Raw genomic sequence first — 22,449 nt, 5'->3', positions numbered from 1 at the left:
TGGAAAGTGTGGGTCCAAGCTCTGTTTCCTATGAAGTCCTACCCTTTCCCTGATGGACACCCGGACATTTGGCCCTGGCATCTCCCTGTTCAGTGTGAACCTGCACAAGCTGGGCAGTGATGAGTCTGGACCTGAGTTGTTTGAACAGGACCTGATGCTCCTGATCTCAGTGCATTGAGCCCCAGAAATGCTCATGGTTCTGTCTGCAACTACCACTGTCCAGCACTTCTGGTTGCTGCTGTGCACATATGCTTGGTTATGGGGGAACAGGAGGTGTCCAGGCAGCTGAGGTCTGGGGTTAGAGTTTGCTGCCTTCAAAGTTCTCCAAGGGGATGTAGATGAGGCAGCAGTTCAGAGGGTGGCAGGGTCAGAAAGAGCAGGGTCAAAGGCCTGTGGGGTCAGAGGGTGGCAAGATCAGGGTCAGTGAGGTCAGAGTTGAGAGGTGCAGGTCTGGAGTGGGGGCCAATGTCTTCTCTTCTGTGGAGTCTGCAGCCAGGACAGCACCTCCTCTATGTACAATCCCTGGATGCCTGAGCAGGAAGGGTGACCCTAGGCCCCCTGCCCAATCATGTTCCTGTAGTTGGGGACGATTGTCCGCTTCAGCTCCACCACTGAGGAGAAGATCCACTTCACCTGTAGGAAGACAGGTGGATGTGAGCATGTGGGGAAGGGCAGGCTCCCACGGCTTCTGTGGTGCCCACAGTCCCAGCCCCCCTTGGCCACCACCCTTCTTTCTGCCAATTGCACCAGGGCCCTGGATGACCAAGCCCTGGGCTTGTGGGGGTGGCTGTCGGTGCAGAGAGGGAGGTCCCAGAAAGAAGCCCACCTTGAAGAGGGTGACGGTGGCACTGTAGCACACACTAAGCAGGAAGAGGGTGATGAAAATGGAGATGGTCGTCCACAGCCTGTCCAGCTCCCCGTCCTGAGCTTCAGCACAACTCTCATCTGGCCACAGCTCTGCCCAGGAAATATGGGGGTCAGGGGGCTGTCCCAGCCACAGCCTCTGGGAGGGGCAGGTCCCTCTGAGAGTCAGGCAGGACAGGTTGGAGTGGGAGTGATGGGATGGGAAAGTCCAGGTGGAAGGGCCTGTGTGCCAGGATGGTCCTCCCATTTTGTCTGCCCTATTCCCTCTGGTTCACATTGGGGTACCCTCTCTGGGCCTCTCAGGGAAGTGCTGTGATCCCTCCCAGGTCAAGAGGCATCATCCTTATCACCATCCCACTCTTCTAGCCTTGCACCCACTTGCTCCAGATAGTGCCCAGTGGTCAGCTGTGGGAACTGCTCCCTGCCATCCACCTGGGCCTTGGGGCTGCAGAGGCAGTGTAAGGAGCCCAAAGGAAATGAGGCCACCCCAAGCCCTCTGCACCCTCCTTGGGTCATCTGGCTGCAGAGAAGAACAGGGCTAAGGAGAGGCCCCCAGTGTTAGGGACAATGATGAGGGTGGACCTAGTGAGTGGGGTTTCCTGGAGTGTGAGTGTGAACATGTGGGAATGTGAGGGTGTGAGCATGTTGGAGCATGGGAGTGTGAGCATATGAGTGTGTGATCATGTGGAAGTGTGAGCATGTCAGCTTGTGAGCATGTGGGAATGGGAGCATGGGGGGGTGGGAATGTGTGAGCCTGCAAGTGTGTGAACCTGTGAGTGTAGGGGAGTGGTTGAACTCATGGGCACATGAGTGTGGGAGCGTGTGAGTGTGTGAGCATGTGGGAGGCTGGCGGCTGTGCCAGAAGAGGCCTTTGCCATCATAGGAGCATGAGGGAATGCACAAAGCACCTGCCTTAGCCCCCATGTCAGTCCCTCCTTGAGGAAGTGTGGAGCGTGTGTCTGGGTGTGGGTTTCCCATGTCTGCACGTGAGAGGAGGCCAAGTCTGAGCTGGTCAGTGAGTGGATGAGCAGTAAGCTGCCCACTGGGCACTCGTGCCAGGTCTGGTGGACATCAGGGGCCCAGCTGGTGCCTGCAGGTGCACATGGATGGGCACTTGCACTGAATACCTGTGGGAGGCCCAGGTGTGTAAGGTGTGATGTGCATGCATGTGGAAAGATAACACTGGGGGCTGGGGGCTGCTCATCAGAGGCACTTGTTCCCAAAGTGTCTGGGCTCAGTGTGCATGTGGTGGCTGGGATGGGGCCCACCCTGGGGCAGAAGGGTCCACCTGCCTCTGCCTCTTTGGAGCACTGGGGTGAGGGTCCCCATGCATGTGTCCCCCTGACACTCCATAGGGATGGAGGCCACGGCCAACCCATTTCCTCCTGAACTTGCCATGTGGGATCCTGGTGGAAAAGGCACATCCATTGGCCCTGGCAGTTCTCACAAGAGGATCCAAGGTTACCAGGGGAGCTCCTGGACAGGGACCCTGGGACAAATGATGGGCCACTTTCCCCACTGCACAGGCACCTACAGAGGCATGGTATGACTTCATTGTCCTTGGGAGATGCCTCTACCTATTTTCTTTTCCCATGCCTGAGCCCCTAGAAGCTGTTGTCTGGAGGGAGGGCACAGAAGAGAGACCACCTCTGTTGAAGGACCCCTTCCCTGCTCTGGCAACACCTGCACTGAGCCCCTCCCTCCAGGTGACTAGTGCAGATTCATGTGCCCCTTGGGATCTGACCCAGGACCCGTGCTCTCTCCCTAACAGTGAGGACAGAAGCTTCCTCAGGAGCAGCCTCAGAAAGAACCATGCCAGTCTCGCAGAATCCCAGGGCAGTGCTGGGTGCTTTATTTCCATGCAGGGGTGCCTGGGAGATATTTACAGGGGGCTGGGGAGGGGTGCTCACTGGTCACACTCATTTACCGGGAGACTGGGAGACGGTCTTCTGTGTGTAGTGGTTGTGCAGGGCCTCGTGCATCACGACACAGGAGTACACACTGCTTCCTGGCCACTTGCTGTGGTCTATGGTTAACTTGCTGTAGAGGAAGAAGGTTCCGTCCTGCTCCTCCTGGGGTGGGGTGGACACGAAGCTGCTCTTGGGCAACGGCTGCCCATTGCTCTGCCAGGCGACATCAATGTCATTGGGATAGAAGCCCTTCACCAGGCAGGTGAGGCTGAGTCCTTGTTGGGAGAGCTCCTGTGGGTGTGGGCCAAAGGCGTAGACCTGTGGCTCCCGGGGCTGCCCTGTGGGGACAGAAGACCACACAGCCAGTCAGGGCAGGGGGCTGGCCTGAGCTGTGCAGATCCCTGGGGGCAGGGAAGGTTGCAAGATGGCTGTGGAGGGTGCTCCTCAGCCTGGCTGATGGCCCTCACCCGAGGCTTTGGAGATGCTCTGCTCTATGGGAGATGGGAGGGCTTTGTTGTTGACCTTGCACTTGAAGACCTTCCCCTTCAGCCAGTCCTGGTGCTTGATGGGCAGCACACTGACCACGCGGTAGGTGCTGTTGAATTGCTCCTGCTGCTCCACTGTATTGGCCATGTGCATCTCCACACCATCCACGTACCAGTTGAGTGTCACCTCGGGTTCCTCCTTGCTCACGTCCACAACCAGGCACGTGACCTCAGGGGTGCGGGAGATCATGAGGGTGTCCTTGGGCTTTGGAGGGAAGATGTAAACTGATGGTCCTCCAGAGACTGGTGTGGGAGAGACAGGAAGGTGAGTTGGCACCTGGGGTGGGCAGAATGGATCCTCCTGTTCCCCCATGGTTGGCAAGGTCCGGGTGGCACCTTACCTGGGCAAGGTGGGGGTGGTGGAGGGTTCAGTGGTCTCACTGCAGAGAAAGCAGGCTAGGGTTACCAGAGTCTGGGAGGAGAGGAGGTGACCAGACAAGGCCATGGGGAGGTTCTGGCCTTGGGGTGGGTTTAGATCAATGTCCATTTGCCCAGGGAGGTCATGAGGATGCCCTTGGGCTTCAGGGGGTAGATGAAAATGGATGGTCTCACACAGACTGGGGTGGGAGAGACAGGAAGGTGAGGTGGCACCTGGGGTGGACAGAGTGGATCCTCCCCTGTGGTTGTCAAGGCCTGGGCAGCAACTTACCTGGGGGAGGTGGTGGTGGTGGTGGAGTGACCTTTGGTTTCACTGCAGAGAGAGCAGACTGGGGTTACCAGGTTCTGGGAGGAGAGGAGGTGACCAGACAAGGCCATGGGGAGGTCTGGCCTTGGGATGGGTTTAGATCATTGTCCGTGGGCCCAGGACCTGGGTCAGGAACATCCAAACTGTGCCTGCCCTGGGCCTGGGGGCAGTGCCCAGAGAACCACCTCTGTGACCTTGTGGGTGGGGGTCAGGCAGAGGCTTTCATGGGGAGGAGACAGTTTCCTTCTTGGCCACCCTGGGCTTGGGTCACAGCTGTCCCATGCCCCTTGGTTCATCCCCAATGGGCAGCCACCCCAGGGCTGACCCTAAGCCTGTCTTCCAGAGCACACCAGGCTATGGTTGAGGGCCCATCCATGTTCTCACCGCTCTTGTCCACCTTGGTGCTGCTGGCCGGGTGGTGCACATTGCAGGTGTAAGTGTTGCTCTTTAGGGTGCTGCCATGCACAGTCACGAGGCTGCTGCTGGAGTAGAATCCCGAGGAAAGCAGGACACTTGGGAAGGTTTGGACACCACTGGTCAAGGCACCCGAGTTCCACTGCACTGACAAGGGCTCGGGGAAGTAGCCTGTGGCCAGGCATCCCAGGGCCACTGTGGTGTCAAGATTCTCCTTGCAGCTGGGGGCCAGAGGGTAAACTGATGGGACCGTGGTGGTGACTGGAAGAGAGGAGGTGCTGGTGTGAGGGCAGAGTCTGACCTGCCGGGCATCGAGGCACTGAGACCTTTCCATTTGCAGCTCCTCCAGGCCCCTGCCCAGTTGGGGCTGATGGGCATTGGGTGCAGACCCAGCTGGCCCCAGCCGCTTCCACCTCAGCCCGCCACCCTTCCTGGAGACCCCCAGGACAGGCACAGGCCCATGGCCCCTTAGCAGAGAGCCCCCCACTAATCAACGTGCATCCTGGAGCCTTGAGCCTTTGCCACCTGCAGTCAGCTTAGCTCCAGAGCCCTCCAGCACCTTATTTCCACTCTGCTCATCAGGCCACCTTGTCCTCAGCCAGGACCCTGTTGCTGCCCCGAAACCCCCAGCCCAGGTTCCTTTGAAACCTGTCTCTCTGGCTCTTCAATGCCTGGGCCCACTGGTCCCTCTTTGGGACCCTCCAGCCTGGCACTGTTTCCTGTGGCCCACATAAACCTCCTCCCTGAGCCCCCACAGTGCCCTTCACCAGCCTAGCTCTTGGGCCCACCCTGGCCATCTGCCCAGTTCCTTGCTCTCCACAAATACTCATCTGCATGTTTTCAGTACTTCCTGATCCCAACCCCTAGCTCCACGTGCTTCCCCCCTCCCCCACCTCACAGCTCAGCACACCTCTCAGCTCAGGTAGGAGCCCTGCACCTCCCTTCGGACTCCTCCTTTGCCCTGCAATGGCCAGCACATCTGGGCCCCAGGAAGCCCTTCCCTTCCCTGGGGCCAGAGTGGGTCAAAGTGCACCCCCTGCCCAAAGCCCTTAGGCTCTGGAAACTCATGCCCTCTCCTTGCCTGGTCTTGTCCCCTCCAGTCCAGTTCCCCTTCAGTTTCTCTGCTCCTGAGCTCTGTCCTGGCCCTCTTGCCCTCAAGCACCATTTCTCTGTGCAGCTCTTACCTGCCCCATTGTTCCCCTCTGCCGTGAGCTCTGCCAGGCCCTCCTGCCACTTCCATTCCCCATCACAGCTGGCCCTCAGCCTGGCACCTCGGCTGGCTCACATCGCCCTCCTCTCTACTTGGGATTCTTACCTCAGCCTGCCTTGGCATCGGCTCCTTGCCCCAGCTCAGGGCTTTATTTTGTTCAGCCACCTCCCCCTTGTCCCCTGAGCCCCTGGCCCTTGGAAGCCGTCTTCCCCTCCTGCCCTCCCATCCCTCCCTGCTCACCTGCCCCTGCCCTGCCTGCCCTGTCTGAGCTGCATCCCCAAGTCTGATGTCCTCCCTCACTGTATCTTCTGCAGTTAACCTCCCCAACTCCCATTTCCTGGTCCACCTGTCCATCCTGCCCCTTGTTCCTGATCTACATGCTGAGCCTTCAGGCCCTGCCCTCAAAGACTCCTGGCCTTGCCCACCTCTAACCACTATCCTTGCTTCCCCTGTCCCGGCAGCCCCTGAGGGCCAGTGCTGAGTCAGCCTCCTCTGGGAAGCAGCTTGCCTGGGGCCCTCAGCACTGACCATGGGGAACCGTCTGTCCCTGAGCTCCTCCTGGACCCCTGGGCCTCTGCCCGTCCTGCCAGCTCACCTTGCCCCCTGCAATGTGTGCTCCTCTCTGCTCCACTCCATGAAGTCTGCCAGGGCTGCTGTGACGTTCCCTCATTTCTACAATTCCTACACCCCCAGTGCTGTCAGCCCAGATGTAGCTTGGTCCCCCTCTGGATGTATTCCTTTCCTGACACTAGGCTTGATCCTGGTTCTGCCAGGACCCCTGTCCACTCTCCAGCCAGCAACCCACCTAGCTATCCCCCCATCAGAGCCCTCTGCCTCCTGCCCTGGCCCTCTCCCAGACCGAGGAGCTCTTGGCACCTGCCTGTCCTCACTGTCTCCCACTCTGCCGCCACCTCCTCCCACAGCCCCATGTCTGGAAGCTTCTTTCTGGACCCTTGCTCTCCCAGACCCCATCACTTTGCCAGGTCAGCAGCCTTGTGTCCCCTGTCTCCCAGCCTTCTGCCCCAGCTGTGCACTAACCCCTCAGGCCTGTGCTCTGGGCCCTCCACACCTTCCTTGCCCTCTTTTCTTCTCCCTCCCACTCCCAGCACAGCCCTGCCCCAAGCACAGCTCTACTCCCTGCACCCCCCACTGCTCTTGGCACCCCTCCTCCCTTAACAGGTAGCCTTCCCAAAGCCCATTCTTGCCCTTTCTTTTCCCTACGTCCTCCATCTGCTCAGCCTTGCCCTGCACAGCTCAGCCTTCTGCCTTTTCCCCAAGTCTTTGGCCCATCTTCAGACTTGACTGCCCTCAAGGGCTCTGGGCCTGGTCAACTTGGAATCGTAACCCCCGTCAGCCAGCTCAGAGCCTTTCATGGCCCTGTCTGCATGTTCTCACTCTGGTCAGCACCGAGCTCTGCCCTGCCTGTCTTCTCCCTACTCTGGGCGGCTCCCAGATGTTTGCCTGCTTTTCTTACTGCTCTGGGAAGCTCCCAGCCTTTATCTGCTATGATTGCTTCTCTCTGCTCTGCATAGCTGCCTGGCCTGCTCATGCTGCTTCTCCCTGCCCTGGGCAGCTTCCAGGCTGACCTGCCAAGCCCTGCCTTTCCCTGCTGTGAGCAGCTCCCAACCCTGCTCAGCTCTGTCTGCTTTTCCCTGCTCTGGGCAGCTCCCAGCTCAGCTGTACCTGCTCTGGAAGAGCTCCCAGGCCTGCCCTGTCCTGCCCTGCTTCTCCCTGCTCTGGGCAGCTGTAAGCTTGCCCAGCTATGGTTGTTTCTCCCTGCTCTGGCAGCTCCCAGCCTTGGCCTACCCAGCCCTGCTTCTCCCTGCTCTGGGCAGCTCACAGCCCAGCCCTCCCTGCATTGAGGAGCTCCTACTACTTTCCAACCCTGCCTGACTCTCCCTACTCTGGACAGTTTCTACCCCTGCCCTGCCGGCTTCTTCCTGCTCTGAGCAGCTCCAAGGCTTGCCCTGCTATGCTTGCTTCTCCTTGTGCTGTACAGCTTCCAGCCCAGCCCTGCCTGCTTCTCCCTGCTCTGGACAGCTGCTAGCCCTGCTCTGCCCTGCCCTGCTTCTCCCTGCTCCGGGCAGCTGTAAGCTTGCTGAGCTATGGTTGCTTGTCCTTGCTCTGGGAAGCTTCCAGTCTTTCTCAACCCTCCCTGCTGTGGGAAGCTCCCAGCCCTTGCCAGCCCTGCTTCTCCCTGCTCTAGGCCAATCCCAGCCTTGCTCAACTTGTTTGTCCTCTGCCATGGGAAACTTACAGCCCTGTTCTGCTTAGGCTGCTTTTTCTGTGCTGTGGGCAGCCCGAAGCCTAGTGCTCTCTGCTTTTCCCTGCTCTGGGCAGTTCCCAGCCCAGCCCTCCCTATCTGCCCTGCTATGGATAGCTCACAGCTCGGACCAGCCTTCTCTGCTTTTCCCTGCTCTGGTCAGCTCTCAGTTCTGGTGAGCCCTGTCTGCTTCTTCCTGCTCTGTGCAGCTCCGTGCGCTGCTCACCACTGCCTGTTTTGCACACTCTGGGCAGCTTCCACCATTTTCCTGCCCTGTTTCTCCCTACTCTGGACAGCTCTCACCCCTGCCCACCCCTGATATTCCCTGCTCTGGGCAGCTCCCAGCCTTACCCAGTCCTTCCTGCTTCTCCCTGCTCTGCTAGTTCCCAGCCCCACCCTGCTCTGCTCTATGCAGCTCCCTCACTAGCCCTGCCTTATTCCTTCTCCGGGTAGCTTCCAGTCTTTCCCTGCCCTGTCTGCTTCTCTCCTATACAGGGCACCTTCAAGCTTTCTGGCATCCCAGCTTTCCCCTGGGCCAGGCAGTCATGCAGGGATCTCAGCTTTACCCAGCTGTGACTTGCCCCTAAGCTCCTTGCTCCTTGCAACCTGGCTGCCCACCTATACCTGTGCCAACCTGACCTCTCCCCTGCAGACCTGCTGCCCTCAGCACAGGCTCCTGCATCTGCTCATGACCTGACCATCCAGCTTGACCCAGTTCTTTCCCCCAGATGGAGCCAACGGCACTTCTGGGTCCCTCCGTGCAGCCTGTGCTTGCTGCCTGGGACCAGGACAGCTCCACTCATGTGCCCAGCTCCCAGGGACCAGGGACACCTCTGCTCCTCACCCCCAGCCCCTTGAAGCTGATCTTGCTGCCCTTAGACCAGCCCCTGTGGGGTCTCATCTCTCAGCCAATGGAAGCCCATGCTGCCCTTGCCCTTTGCCCTGGCCATAGCCTAGGACTCCACTGTCACTACCTGTGACCCTGCCCTGGGTTTCTCACCAGCTCCATGGGACTGGTGCACATGCTTTGGCCACCTGAGGTTCCTCCCACTCCCCTGTGCTCAGTCAGACCCTTCCCTGGCCCTGTTCATCCTGCCCTTTCTGCGGTCTATCGTGCTGCCAGCTCAGCTCCACCCTTGCCCCCATGTGTTCCTGACCTGGTTGGCCAATCCTCCGGCCCCTGTCTGTTTCATACTATCATGTTTTCTTGAAGGCCGTGGACCCCAGAGCCCAGCCTACCTCCACATGCTCCCATCTTCCTCCACCTATCTGTACCTGCTTCCTCCTGCCAGGTGCTCCTTTGTTCCTGCCCTGGACCAGTGCTGTGGGCCTGCAGGCAGACTGCAAACCCTGTGCTGGGTCATCTGCTGGGCTCCTGGGTATGGTTAGTCCATTTCGGGCCCCGTGAAGACCTGATCTCTCCTCAGCACATTCTGGACCCTACTTGTGGCCCATTGCCTCACCCATTTCTGGCAGTTGCCATGGATACCCCTGTTCCCCTCCTGCCATCCCTGCACTCTGCCCCACTCACCCTCACTCACCAAGGCTGGCAGGCCATGGGGATGGTACCCGTGGAGCTGGGGTCTTGGCGGCAGCTCTCCCTGCTGCCCTGGGCACTGATGGCTAATTGCCCCTCCATGTTGTGCCACCATGGCTGGCTGTGACTTCCCAGGACTTCACACACCAGAGAGGTGAAAACTTCTGGGTAAGCATGCAAAGACTCAAATCAGGATTGAAACCTGCATGGCACACCTGCTTCCTGAAGTTCCCTTTTCTTTTCGGTGGTTTCTGTCTGAGAGGGCATGGGGGCAGTCCAGACACACTGAAGGTCCTTACGTGGGTGTCTGGGGTTGGGTGGGGTTCATGGCCCTGGAACCCAGGTCACACTGAGGCTTCCAGAGCTCCAGAGGAGAGTGGGAACTGGGTGGTCTCACTCTCTGCTCTCTGCCTCTACAGAACCCCAAGGGACAACTTGGGACTGGCAGTGATTATGTCCACTCAGCCTGACCACCAGAACTTCCCTGCTGCCCTGGAGAAGAGGGACAGAGAACTGGGATGGGGGCCAAGTCATCCTGCATGCTGGGGTCCCAGGACCTCCCCCTTGAGCCCTCTGCCACCCTTCCAGCCCCACTGTGCTCTTCTCTTTGCCTGGGGCAAATGCTGAGTGTGTAAAGACTCCTCCAGAGCAGAATGGTGGCAGAATGTTGGCTCCAGGACAGTTCTGACCTGATCTTGCTCATGGCCCTCAGTCCAGCCGAAGTCTTGTCCTCTATATCCACTGCCTATGTCCCCCAGTTGCCCCTGGGGGCTGCACTTGGAGCTGTCTGAAGCATGCAGGGCTCAGCTGGGAGCTGTCCAGAGCAGGGAGATGCAGGCAGAGCAGGGGAAGTCTGGGGGAACATTGTCTTTTTTGAGGTCCCTGCCTTGTGCTTCCATGGACACATCCCCAGCTTTCTTTCCACCTGACTTTGGCTCATACTTGACCCTGATATCTCAGGGCAAACAACAGTGAGTTGGTCCAGTCCCCCAATCCCAAGGCCTCTGCAGTCAGGCACACAGAGTGTGAGCCTCACCTGGCTACTCTTGCTGGACAGCCCTCTGGGCCTCGGCTTCCTCATGTGCATGAAAGAAATAAAAATCCTTTGCTCTGGAGCTCCAGGGCAGGTGTACTTGAGAGGAGCTCCTTCCAAAGCTGAGCCCTTGGGTGGCACTGACCTGCTGCCTGGCCTTTCTGTGTACCCTCCTCCCTGGCTTGATTGTCCCCAGTCTGCATCCTTCATACCACATTGCAGGGACTCCCACCCTGATGCCTCACTGGCAGCCCCTGGCCTTGCCCCAGCTCTCTGCCACCCCCATGAATGTGGCTTTGTGGCTCAGAATGCACCTGCCCTTCACCAGTGTGCACACTCCTGGCCAGGCTCACCCCTGAGATTTCACACCCTGGATGCTGCTAAGGTCACCTGGGTTCAGTGGCAGAGTCAGGCAGGACATCCTGGGGCGGCTCTGGATCCATAATAGTTCCTAGGTCAGAGAGGACTGTTCCCAGGTGGAATCTCCCTCCTACCAAGGTGGGGACTCAGATGAACTGTGACCCTCTGTATTGCTGCTCCCTCCTTCCTCCTCCATGGAGAGAATGGAAAGCCCATCCTGATGAGAGATGCTGACAGTGTCCAGGGGTCTGGAGTGGAGAGGGTGGCATGATTGGGCACCCCTGGAAGGGCTGAGCTGTCCCTCTGCCACTCCTGTGTGGTCCTGCTTGATGCAGTTAGGTTCCCCAAGGCCCGGCATACTACCAAAGGAGCCAACAGCAGACCAGGAGATGGGGAGGGTGTGAGAAGGGTGGTTGGGGTATGACTGGCCACTGTGAGTACAAGCATGAGAGCCAGGATGAGGGAATCCCTGGAGATGAACAAGAGAAAATGCCATGTTTCAGGACTGGCATGGAATAGTCAGGGATGGAAAGAGCAGGGGTCAGACCATCCCAGGTATGCTTCTGCTCAGTGGCAGGCAGGCAGGGAGTGTGAAGACATGGATCATGTCTTGCAGGGGGCAAGGCTGGGGCTGCAAAGACTGGCTTTACAGCCCTGCAAGATCTGGTGCAGCAAGCATGGAACTACATGCAGGGGGTCCCTGTCAGTTCCTGGATGAGCCCGCAGGTCCTCCTTGGTTCCACCAAAGGTTCAGGCTCTGGAATGATGCTTTGACATGTGGATTCTCCAGCAGGGAGTCAGCCTAGAGCCAGCTCAACCACATGCACCATGAGGGTAGAGTGGAGAAAAGGGGATTCTCTGCTATTGGTCAGTAAAGACCTGTCTGGGCATGGCTCCTCCTTGTCAAGGAGGCCTCAGCTCATCACCTGCTGTGAACCAGGGTTCAGAGAAGTAGGAAAGGATGAACAGGCCTGGGGAGTCACATGGGCAAAACCCCTCACAAAGTTTCTTCTTAACTGGTTTAGACCTGAGGATGTTAGGCCCATAGGATCCACTCCCACTTATATGCCCAATTTTCAGGCAAGATAAATTGGCAAATCTTGTACTTTATTTTGTGTGCTTTCTACATCTTCCTGATTCAGATACTGTTTTGGATTCCTCGGTTCTTCAGAGATTGCATTTGATTTATGGAGGTGGTTGTTGCTCTCAATGAAAATCAGTCACTCTTGAGAAAAGTAAGGATTCTCAAGTACAGTGTGGCTACTCTTCTTGGAGCAACAGTGGCAAAGTCTGCTTTGATTGGCAAGAAGGGTCAATGCGATTTGGGTGTTAAGTCACTGGACTTTATAGGCATCCACAGAAATATCTCCATTTTGATTCTCAATGTCACAATGTGTCCAAACAAATTCCTTCATATAAGAATATTGCTGAGGTTGTGAATTCATCAAGTGGTGACAGTTTTCCAAACTGTTGTATGAAACATTGGTTCTGGCTTTCAGAAACCTTTTCCCCATAACCACACTTACTCTGTGGTTACAAGAGAAAATACATGTCTTTAGGGCATTTGTAGAATTCCCTTTCTCTGACCTTGTCTCAGATGGTGATGTTAGAGGTCTGGAATTGTCATTCTCTTTTAGCAGACTTTCTCCAATGCAGTGATAAGATGCCAGCCGATGCCACAGCACTTGAAATACTTATTTCTATCATCATGACTTTCTGTTGCAACAGGCATGTCTTTAATTAGCACTTGATTTTAGGAAACTGCAGTTTGTCACCCACTGTATTCCATGGACTACCAGTGTGTCATAATATGTTCTTCCATGATCACAATTTCTAATATAATTAAGCAGATCAAATGAACAATCCAAATTCCTATCTTTGAGTTCTGATTGCTGGAGTTGCCTATTACTACATAAGTCAGAGTCAAATTAAGAAAACATCAACTGCTCTTGGTATGTCAAACAATACACAGTACAGGAAACCAAATGTGTGAACAGTTGTTAGTGGAGCTGGGATAGAAGATGAGGAAAAACTGGTGCAAGACTTTGACAGGTTCAGGAATCATTAGGGAGAAAATTATATTAGTTACCTGCAACAGCAAAATGGGAGATTCCCAGAAGGCTGCTACAAACTACCATGCTGGTAAAGTAATGACCACTTAGGTAAGACCACATTAAATCAAACCTCTAAGAGACACACTGTAGCCAGTTTTCTTTGGTTGGGCTTGGATTGTACCACCTTGGTTGATTGTAGGCAGGAATCACATAGGTAAGAGAGGGGAAAGCAGATTCCACCACTGGAATTTATCTCTACTGGGATCAGTAGAAACATGGACCCCAACAAAAGACATATTAATCTTAACCCACACTCCTGAGGGTGTGAACCCATTTATAAGTAGGAGCTTTGAAGATGTACTGTCAGTTAAGTTGTAGACTCATTTATGAATAAGGGTGGCTCAAATGAATCAGAATGGCCCTTAATCTTATTACCAGATGCCTTACAAAGAGAAACTAGAAGTCAGAGAAAGTCACAGGAAGAAGCCAGAGGTCAGTGGAAACTGAGAAGAGACACAGGAAGAGAGAGAGAGAGTCATGTGATGGGAAGCAGGTATGTAAGCCAAGGAACCTCAAAGCAAGCCAGCAACACAGCCCTAAAAGTCTCAAGGAGAAAGCATAAATTTCAGTGCCAGGATTTTGGACTTCTAGCCTGTGAGACTGTGAATTGATAAATTCCTGTTGCTAAGTCAATCAGTGGGTGTTATTTTTCATAGCAGCCCTGGCAAACTAAGACATGTACTTACCAATATCACTGCAGTATCTACCCCCACAGGCAATGTTTCCATGCCCAAAGCATTGAAGTCAGTGGAAACTTACTGACTTCGTCATTTTTGCTGTTTGAAAAACCCTGGTTTCAAGTATGACTTCTTAGGAAACTTCTAGTTCTGGGAAACATGTGAGTTGTCCACAGCTGTCCTGAGCCAAATCTGTCTGTCTTCTGAGTCTGGATGCTTTCCAATGGACTGTGATGCCTTCCATCTGCTCTAATCCACACCATGCTCCAAAGTACTCCAGGCAATCATCAGATTCATTTTCATCCTCTGTTTGTGCCCAAGTTGAGGCTGTTTGTATCCATGATGTGAGCTATTATCACAAAACCTGGTGTCTCTTAAAACATAAACTCTAACTCAGTATTTCCTAAGCATGAATGTCCACAAGAAACACCTAGACAGCATCTTAAATCTGTAATTCATCCTTACTCTTGCTGGCTGTGTTGATTAATTTCATGTGTCAAGTTGGCTAGGCTTTGGTGTTTAGCCATTTGGTCAAGGGAACACTGGCCTGATTGTTCCTGTGAGGATATTTCATAGATGGATTCAAATGATTAATCAGTTGATTGCATCTATGGGTGATTACATCTACAATCAACAATGGAGTTCCCTGGGCAGTGAGGAGAGAGAACTGAGGATTTCAGAGGTCAGAAAGTAGGATTTCTTCCTCTACTTTAGTCAGTTAGCTTCTTCTGGGGAATTTTTCATCACCCTCATTGAGTTTCCAACTTGTGTCCTGCCCTATGGAATTTACTCTTGCCAATCTCCACAGACACATGCATATCTCATTGGTTCTGTTTCCCAAGTCCACTGCCCAACCCTGGAATCACTCAATCAGAACACCTTGTGATTGGTGTGGGTAGAGGTGGAGAAGGCAGTGACCTGTCCTTGGAAAATAACCCCAGAATGTGCACCCAGCCTGAGTACAGGGTATTGCTCCTAATCTGCACATAGAAACAAGAACATGTTCAAAGTATGCAGGAAGTTTAGAAGATTTTTAGAAAGAATGAATGCATATTTCAAAGGTTTATCTTGTACTAATAAAAAGTACAAATTTAAGGGTTCCTCCTCTTTAATTGACACTTACTTGATGCAACTTTCCCACTCTAATTTTCTACGTGTGACACTTCTCACTTGTGAACCTTTAGCTTCTCTTTTGTCAACATATGCAAAGTAGCATAGTATTGTTTTGACCACATTTCTAGGCCTTTCTCTTCTTTGATCCCAGAACAGTCTCATCCAGCTCCCAGCCACCATGAGTGAAAAAATTTTCTGTTTTCGCTGAGCACGTGTGGTCAGACCAGGGTGGACAGAGAATCCTTCTTCCTCCCAGTCTCACATCTAACCTCAAGGGGTAGCTTCAGACATGAACCTCTCTGGTTACTCTGGCTTCATTTGGATGACCTTACTTCAGTTGTATTCCAGTGTAACAAATGTTCGTCAAAGTCCCCCTAAGGGCTAGGTGCTTAACAGTAACATGAGCTTTCAGCAGCCAAGCCAGCTTGGAAGCAACATGGAATATTGTTTCAGTCTGACTCCTTGTCCTCTCTCAATGACAAAATGTTCTAGAAGCACCAGAGGAGCTCAGGCAAGGGAAGGCTGTCCTCCCTGTTCCACCCTTGTTGCTGTCCACTACTAATGGCTGGGTTGCATTGTCCTCCAATACTGGACAATGTAGTGTACTGAAAATCTGTGTTAAGAAGTATCCCCCAGGCCTCTTCAGCCACCAGGTCCTCTGGTCCTCAGGCTGGGGGTGCCCTGAAATCCTCCTAGTCAATTCCCTACCTACCTGTTCTGAGAGCTGACTCTGAGCTGCCTTACTCTCTGGCTACTGGTTGGGTCAGTTCATCCATCAAGAAAGCCAGTGGGAAGTCAGAGGGAGGAAGATACTGAGGCAGAGAATTTGCCCCTGGTTCTCTGTGCGATCTTCTGTGTCCCTTAACTGAATTTCCCAGCTCCTCTTGAGTTGGCTTCTCCAAAGTTCTCCTCTTTGAGGGCTCAGTCATTGCTACCTTCCCTCTTCCTTCAGGACTAAGGGGTGCATGCCCACCCTGCTGGTACCAACTCTTCTGTCCTGCATCATTCTTGTGTTTCCCTACACTTGGTCTCTTTCTGTATTGGGATGTTGTCCTCCACTAAATACTTCTGAACTGACCTTATATAATCTGGAAGCAAGCATGGATGCATCCATCAACAAAGGATTGCTGAAAGGCTCAAGGGAGGGTGCTGGGTCTGACCCCCTCCTTTCTAGCCCAGGTGCAAGGGTGGATGGATCGAGTCTGTTTGTGATGGGAGTTTGTACTGCTCACCACTAGTACCTAGGATCTTTATAACAGGAGAGCCATCATTTTCCTCACATCCGCATCCAATGGGGCCACCATAACCACTCAGGCTGCCCCTACATCATAGTCATGGGGAAGGTGTGCACTGTGAGAGCCAGAGTTCACTTCTGCTGCCCCTGAGGAACAGACCCTATAGTAGACCCCCAACTGCTGTGCACCCCACTCCCCACCATATCTCATCAATGCCCATGGAAGCTCTCAGGGCAGCTCCCCTGACTCCATACACCCCACTTCCCACCAAGGCTCACTGATCCTCTTGGCAGAGTCCACCTTTAGCTGCATCCTGGCAGAGACATGGGAGCATCATTACTCAGAGAGGTTTTGTAGAAATGAAGCAGGAAGAGGTACGGAAATTTGTAGCAGAAGTAATTGAGTTGTTTGCAGATTATATACAAAGCTTTTAGGACTTGGGGAAAAAAGAAGGTGTAAAGAAGGAAACTTGGGGTGTTTATGTTCTTGGGACATCAAATGAGTAATGCTAATTATGGAGTTGAAGATTGGCCATATCAGACTGCATTGTTCTTGCACCTCTTGAGGTGGGGGCCTTCGGTAAATTGGATGCAAGAGGCATTGTGAGGCAGACCAAGGGACAACGTGATCCCAAAGCTCACATTGGCAGAAGGTGTGTGGGGTGGGAGGTGCCATGGAGGAGTTCCTTTACATTGAAAGGATGAAGTCAGAGGAGAGAACTTGGTTTTGCCAGTCCTGGGCACTGAAGATTATGCCAATTGAATACTCTTGTCTGGTGACTTCTTTGCTGGACAGTGTGCTGAATGCCTCCTCACTGCCCATCATGTGTGAACACTGTATTTAAAGGCTGTGCATGGAGTTTATGTGCTATGTCATCTGCTTCATCTCAGCTACAGTTTGCTAAATGTGCATTTTACTTTGTACTATTGATAGAAAAATGGCTCACTGATTCAAAAGTCCTTCACTAAAATACAACAGTAGTAGTAAAAATAGTAATAAATATTACAGTGACCCAGAATATATCGTTAATCCTATGTAGTATGCAAGGTGCTCTCAGGAATCTGGACTGTAAATCTATAACTGCTGAGATATGTCAAGCTTGAGGAACCAGTAAAGAGGTGTGTGAACATGCAACATAATGATGGATGGCTGGAAATCCCATGGATGGCCGAGTCATCCCTTTCCCTTTCTATGGTGCATGAAATTTTGCCAGATGAGTTGTGTTTTCATCCTAATGTCTGTGGATCTTTCAAACATAATGGAGTGTCCCTGGGTAACACAATCATTCTTTCTCATGTGAAGTTGACTATTTGTATCTTTAAAGGTGGAGAAGGGACTCACAGTGCAAAGCCAGCATGCAGACTTGTGCTCCTTGTGACAAAACTCCCCTCACCCACTACAGCTGGATGGAACCACTTCTGTGCAAACTGCAGAAATTTTCTCTGCGGGTATGTGACAGGTGTATTTCTTAAAATCCAGGAGGCTATTCAATGTCCATTGCACTATTACTTTATGGACTGCTTAGAAAAATGCTATCAAGTGAACAGACCCAAAGCTTAATACTTATTTTTATGCTATGCTTATTGAATCACCTCTTTTAGGTTGTGATGGTTAGTCTTGCATGAAGTTGGCTAGGCTATAGTACTCAGGAATATAATCATCAAATACTAGTCTAGGTATTTCTGTGAAGGTATTTTGTAGATGTGTTTAGCATCTTGTAACCAGTTGACTTTAAATAAAGAAGACTATCCTCCATAATGTGGGTGGTCTTCTTCCAATCAGTTGAAGCCTTAAGAGCAAATACTGGGGTTTCCTGGAGAATAAGACATTCTGCCCCAAGACTGTAGCATCAATTTATCCCTGAATTTCCAGTCTGTCACCTGCCCTACAATTTTAAACTCAAGACTGCAACATGAACTCCTCTCTGACTTTTCTATGGATTTTGGATTTGCTACTCCCTACAGTTGCATGAGCCAATTCCTTAAAATTTATCTATGAATCTATCTATCTATCTATCTGTCATCTATCTCTATCTCAGCCCATCCTGACCCATTTCACTCCACCTTGCTTACTCAGTGTAGATCAATACACTCAGCTCAACGTAATCCAGCCCAGCTCATCTGTGGCCAACCCTGCTCAGCCTAGCTTAGCCTTGTCCAACCCTTCCTTGCCCAGCTCAGCTCAGCTCAGCTCTGCCTAGCATGGCTGTGCCTAGCCCAGCTCTGCCCTGTCAAGCTTATCCCTTCCCAACGCAGCTCAACACAGCCCTGTCCAGCCCATCCCTGTCTGGCCTACCCATGTCCAGCCTAGTTCAGCCCTGTCCTGAACATCTCTGTACAGACCAGCTCAGCCCTGTCTGCCCCATCCCTGCCCTTCCCTTCTTAGCCTGGTTTAGTCCATTCCTGCCCAGTCCAGCTCAGCCCATCCTGGCCCACTTCATTCCACTTCATTCAGTGTAGGTCAGTAAACTCAGCCGAATTCAGCTCAGCTCAGCTTCTCCCAGTGTAGCCCTGCTCAGCCTTCTTATCCCTGGCCAACCCAGCTCATCCCAGCTCAGCCCTGTCAAGCTCAGCTCAGCCCATCCCAGGCCATCCTAGCTCAGCCCTGTTGAGTTCAGTTCATCCCAGGCCAGTCCAGCCCAGCTCAGCATTGCATAGTCTATACCAGCCTAGCTTAGCCAAGCTTAGCCAAGCCCAGCTCCACCCAGCCCAGCTCAGCACATCCTGACCCATCTCATACATCTTGCTCAGTGTAGGTGTACTGCCTACACCCCAGGCAGTCCAAACCTGTTCAGCATAGCTTAGCACTGTCTAGCCTTTCCTTGCTCAGCCCAGCCCAGCTCAGCTCTGCCCAGCATGGCCGAACTTAGCCCAGCTCAGCTCTGTCAAGCTTATCCATGCCCAACCCAGCCTAGCTCAGCTCTGTCCTGCATGGTCAACCTCAGCCCAACTTAGACCACCTTACCCCATCCCAGCTCACCCAGCCCAGCCCCAGTCAGTCCAGCTCAGCCCATCTTGGACCATCTCAGTCTACCCTGTTCATGTAGGTCAGTCTATTTAGCCCAGCCCAATCCAGCCCAGTCCTCCTTAACCCTGTCCAGCCCAGTGCTGTTTTGTGCAAGAGGAAATGGAGGTCAGGTTGTGCATGTAGAGCTTCCCAGTGTCTGTCCTGCATGCGTGCTGAGGTGAGGCTTCTCCAAGTAGTGGCTCAGAGTGGGCCCAATGTGGGCTGCTCTGGGCATGAGTGACACAGTGTCATGGGTCCACAGGGGACCCCTAGAGGTACCCTGTTGGCCAGTATATTTCCTTTTTCTTGGAAGGTGTTGTGACCCATGGTCCCTTTCCTTGATCCCAGGCACCTGTCCAGTTCAGTTCATCCTAACACCTTACTCCAACCTGCTCAGTGTAGGTCAGGCCATTCAGCCCAGCTCATCACAAATCAGCCCTGTCCAGCCAATTCAGCAGAGCCCAGCCTCACCCAGCCCAGTTTAGCTTATCCTGGTCCATGTCAGACCTCCCAGCTCAGTATAGATCAGTCCACCCAGCTCTTCTCAGCCCAGCTCAGTCAAGCATTTAGCTATGCTAAGCCCCACCCAGTGCAGTCCTGCACAGCTTGGCCCAGAAAACATGGCTCAGGCCATCTCAGGCCCATGGTTCAGCATAAGGATAGCTCCCTGATGCCTAGACCCCAGGCATGACTGGGCAGTCAGAGCTGGGTCCCAGGCTGTTGCAAGTAGATCCACAGCCCAGCCTAGTTCTGGAAATCTGATCTACCCCTGACTGTCTCCTTCTTGGGCCCTGCTCCCAGTCTTGTTCCATCTAAGAGATGTTTGCCTTTAAAGGTTGGTTTTGGGCAGTCTCCTGACCCTGTGTGTTCCCTATGCAGGGAAGAGACAGCTGAAAGACTGATGGTGACCAAGGGGTTCAGTCCATTCCAAGTATTTTGCCCATTTTTAAAATTGTGTGTTTTTGTTGTTGTTGATTGGTAGTGCTTCTTTATATATTCTGGATATTGGATATGTGGTTTCCCAGTATTTTCTCCTATTGAGTAGGTTGTCTTTTCACTTCCATAATAAAATTCTTTGATGAAAAAAATTTTTTAATTTTGTGGAGGTCCAATCTGTATAAATTTTCTTTTCTTGCTTGTGCTTTGGGTATAAAGTCTAAGAAACCATTGTCTCAAACAAGATCCTGAATATGCTTCCCTATATTTTCTTCTAGGAGTTTTATATTTGTGACTATTATTTGTTGGTTTTTCATCCTTTTTGGGTTAATTTTTTTGTGCATGGTATGAGTTAGGGGTCCTCTTTCATTCTTTTGCATATGGAATCCAGCTCTCCCAGAACCATTTGTTGAAAAGACTATTCTTTCCCAATTGAGTGGACTTGGCAACCTTGTCAAAAATCAACTTTTTATGTATGTGAGTGTGTATTTCAGAACTCTAAATTCGATTCTCTCGGTTAATATAGCAATCTTTTGTGCTGGATTCTTGATGTTTTTACTACTGTAGCTTTGCTATATTCTTTAATGCCAGGAAGTGTGAGTTCTCCAATGTAGTTCTTCTTTTTCAAGATGTTTATGGCTGTTCAGAGATCCTTACCCTTCCAAATAAACCTGATAATTGGCTTTTCCATTTTTTCAAATTAGGCTGTTAGAATTTTGATTGGGTTTGCCTTGATTCTGTAAATCATTTTGGGTAGAATTGGCATCTTAATGATATTTAACCCTCCAGTTCATGCACACAGAATGTCTTTCCATTTATTTAGGTGTTCTTTGATTTCTTTTAGCAATATTTTGGAATTTTCTGTGTACAAGTCCTGTACATCCTTGGTTAAATTTATTCCTAGATATTTGATTCTTTTAGTTGCTATTTTAATGGAATGTTTTCTTGATTTCCTCCTGAACCTGCTTATTACTAGTGTATTGAAACATTACTGATTTTTGCATATTGTTATTGTAGCCTGACACTTTGCTGAATCAATTTCCTATTCCTGGTAGCTTTCTTATTGACTTTTGGGAATTTCTATATATAAGATCATGTCAGGTGCAAACAGTGGAAGTTTTACTTCTCCCATTCCAATTTGGATGCCTTATATTTCTTTTTCATGTCTAATTGCTCTGGCCAAACTTCCACTACTATGTTGAATAAAAGTGGTGCAGTGATTGTCATTGTTTTGTATCAGATCTTAGAGAGAAAGATTTCTGTCTTTCACTATTGAGTGTGATGTCACCTGTAATTTTTTCATATGTGCCCTTTATCATGTTGAGAAAGTTTTCTTCTCTTCTCAATTATCTAAGGGTTTCTATCAAGAAAGTATGCTGAAATGGAATATTGAGCAAAAATGAAAGGAGTGAAGTTGTGAGACATGCAATGAGGTGAATGGATCCTGTAGACATCAATTTTAGTGAAGTATGCCAGAAACAAAAGCAAGGACTATAATGCTTCACCAATATGGGAAAACTGCAATGTTCAAACTCAGAATTGAATCTTAGAGCACAGACCTTCAGGGGAATGATTATTGTAATGGCCCCTAGATTGTAAGCTCTTACAGCAGTCACATCTATTCCTGAATTGTAATGGCTGTCTCCATACTCTGAGATGCTGATCCCCTTGTGTATAACTTGATTGGTCTGTGGAATGTTGGATATCTGTGTGACCCCTGAAACTCAGTGCTAGAGCTCAGCAGATATGAATGTCAGTATTAGCACATACAGCAACCATAAAAAGAGAAAAAGCTGAAAAAGACCCCAGATTTCAATTAGAGTTATGAATGACGCAGATCTGGGTAACACTAGGGCAAATTGGACCTAAGTGTAAAGGTTGAAACTGACTGTGTCTTGAAACATCAACTTCCATTTGAGACCAAGGGACGAGATATTTATTTGGCATAGGATCTGTATTTTGTAAACATTATAACCCCTACAGTCTGTTTAAACACCATAATTATATGGAACTTTGATTAGTAAGTGAAATCTGGTAGGTTTGTATAGGTTAGCATGAAATAGCAACACATTGGAAAATAATTTGGGCAGAGAATAAAAATATATAGGCAGGGCCCTCCTGAGGAGCTGGGGAAAAATGCAGAAGTGTTGGACTTCCTCACCTGGATTGTTGCTGATGTTCTCATGGACATTGAGGACTGACAGATTGGTATGCCGAGCACTCTACCTTGGGGCTTGCCCTTATGAAGCATGTACTCCAAAGGAAAGGCTAAACCTGCTTATAATTGTGCCTAAGAGTCTCCTCCTGAGTACCTCTTTGTTGCTCAGATGTGGCTCTCTCTCTCTAGCTAAACCAACTCAGCAGGTGTTCTCACTTTCCTCTCCACTGTGTGGGTCCTGACTCCCAGGGCTATAAATCTCCCAGGCAATGCAGGATATGACTCCTGGGGATGAATCTTGCCCCAGCATTGTGGGATTGAGAATATTTTCTTGACCAAAAGGGGGATGTGAAATGAAATGAAATAAAGCTTCCGTGTGAGAGAATTCA

General features: G+C 51.5%; 1 pseudogene; it reads right to left on the bottom strand.

Moving 5' to 3' along the window:
* Positions 1 to 271: 271 nt before the first annotated feature.
* Positions 272 to 22,449, bottom strand: part of LOC119516030 — a 600,140-nt pseudogene continuing 577,962 nt past the window's right edge.

The sequence above is a fragment of the Choloepus didactylus genome, chromosome 19 (assembly GCF_015220235.1).
Source record: "Choloepus didactylus isolate mChoDid1 chromosome 19, mChoDid1.pri, whole genome shotgun sequence".
Taxonomy (NCBI): Eukaryota; Metazoa; Chordata; class Mammalia; order Pilosa; family Megalonychidae; genus Choloepus; species Choloepus didactylus.
This window is presented reverse-complemented; position numbering and strand designations above follow the sequence as displayed.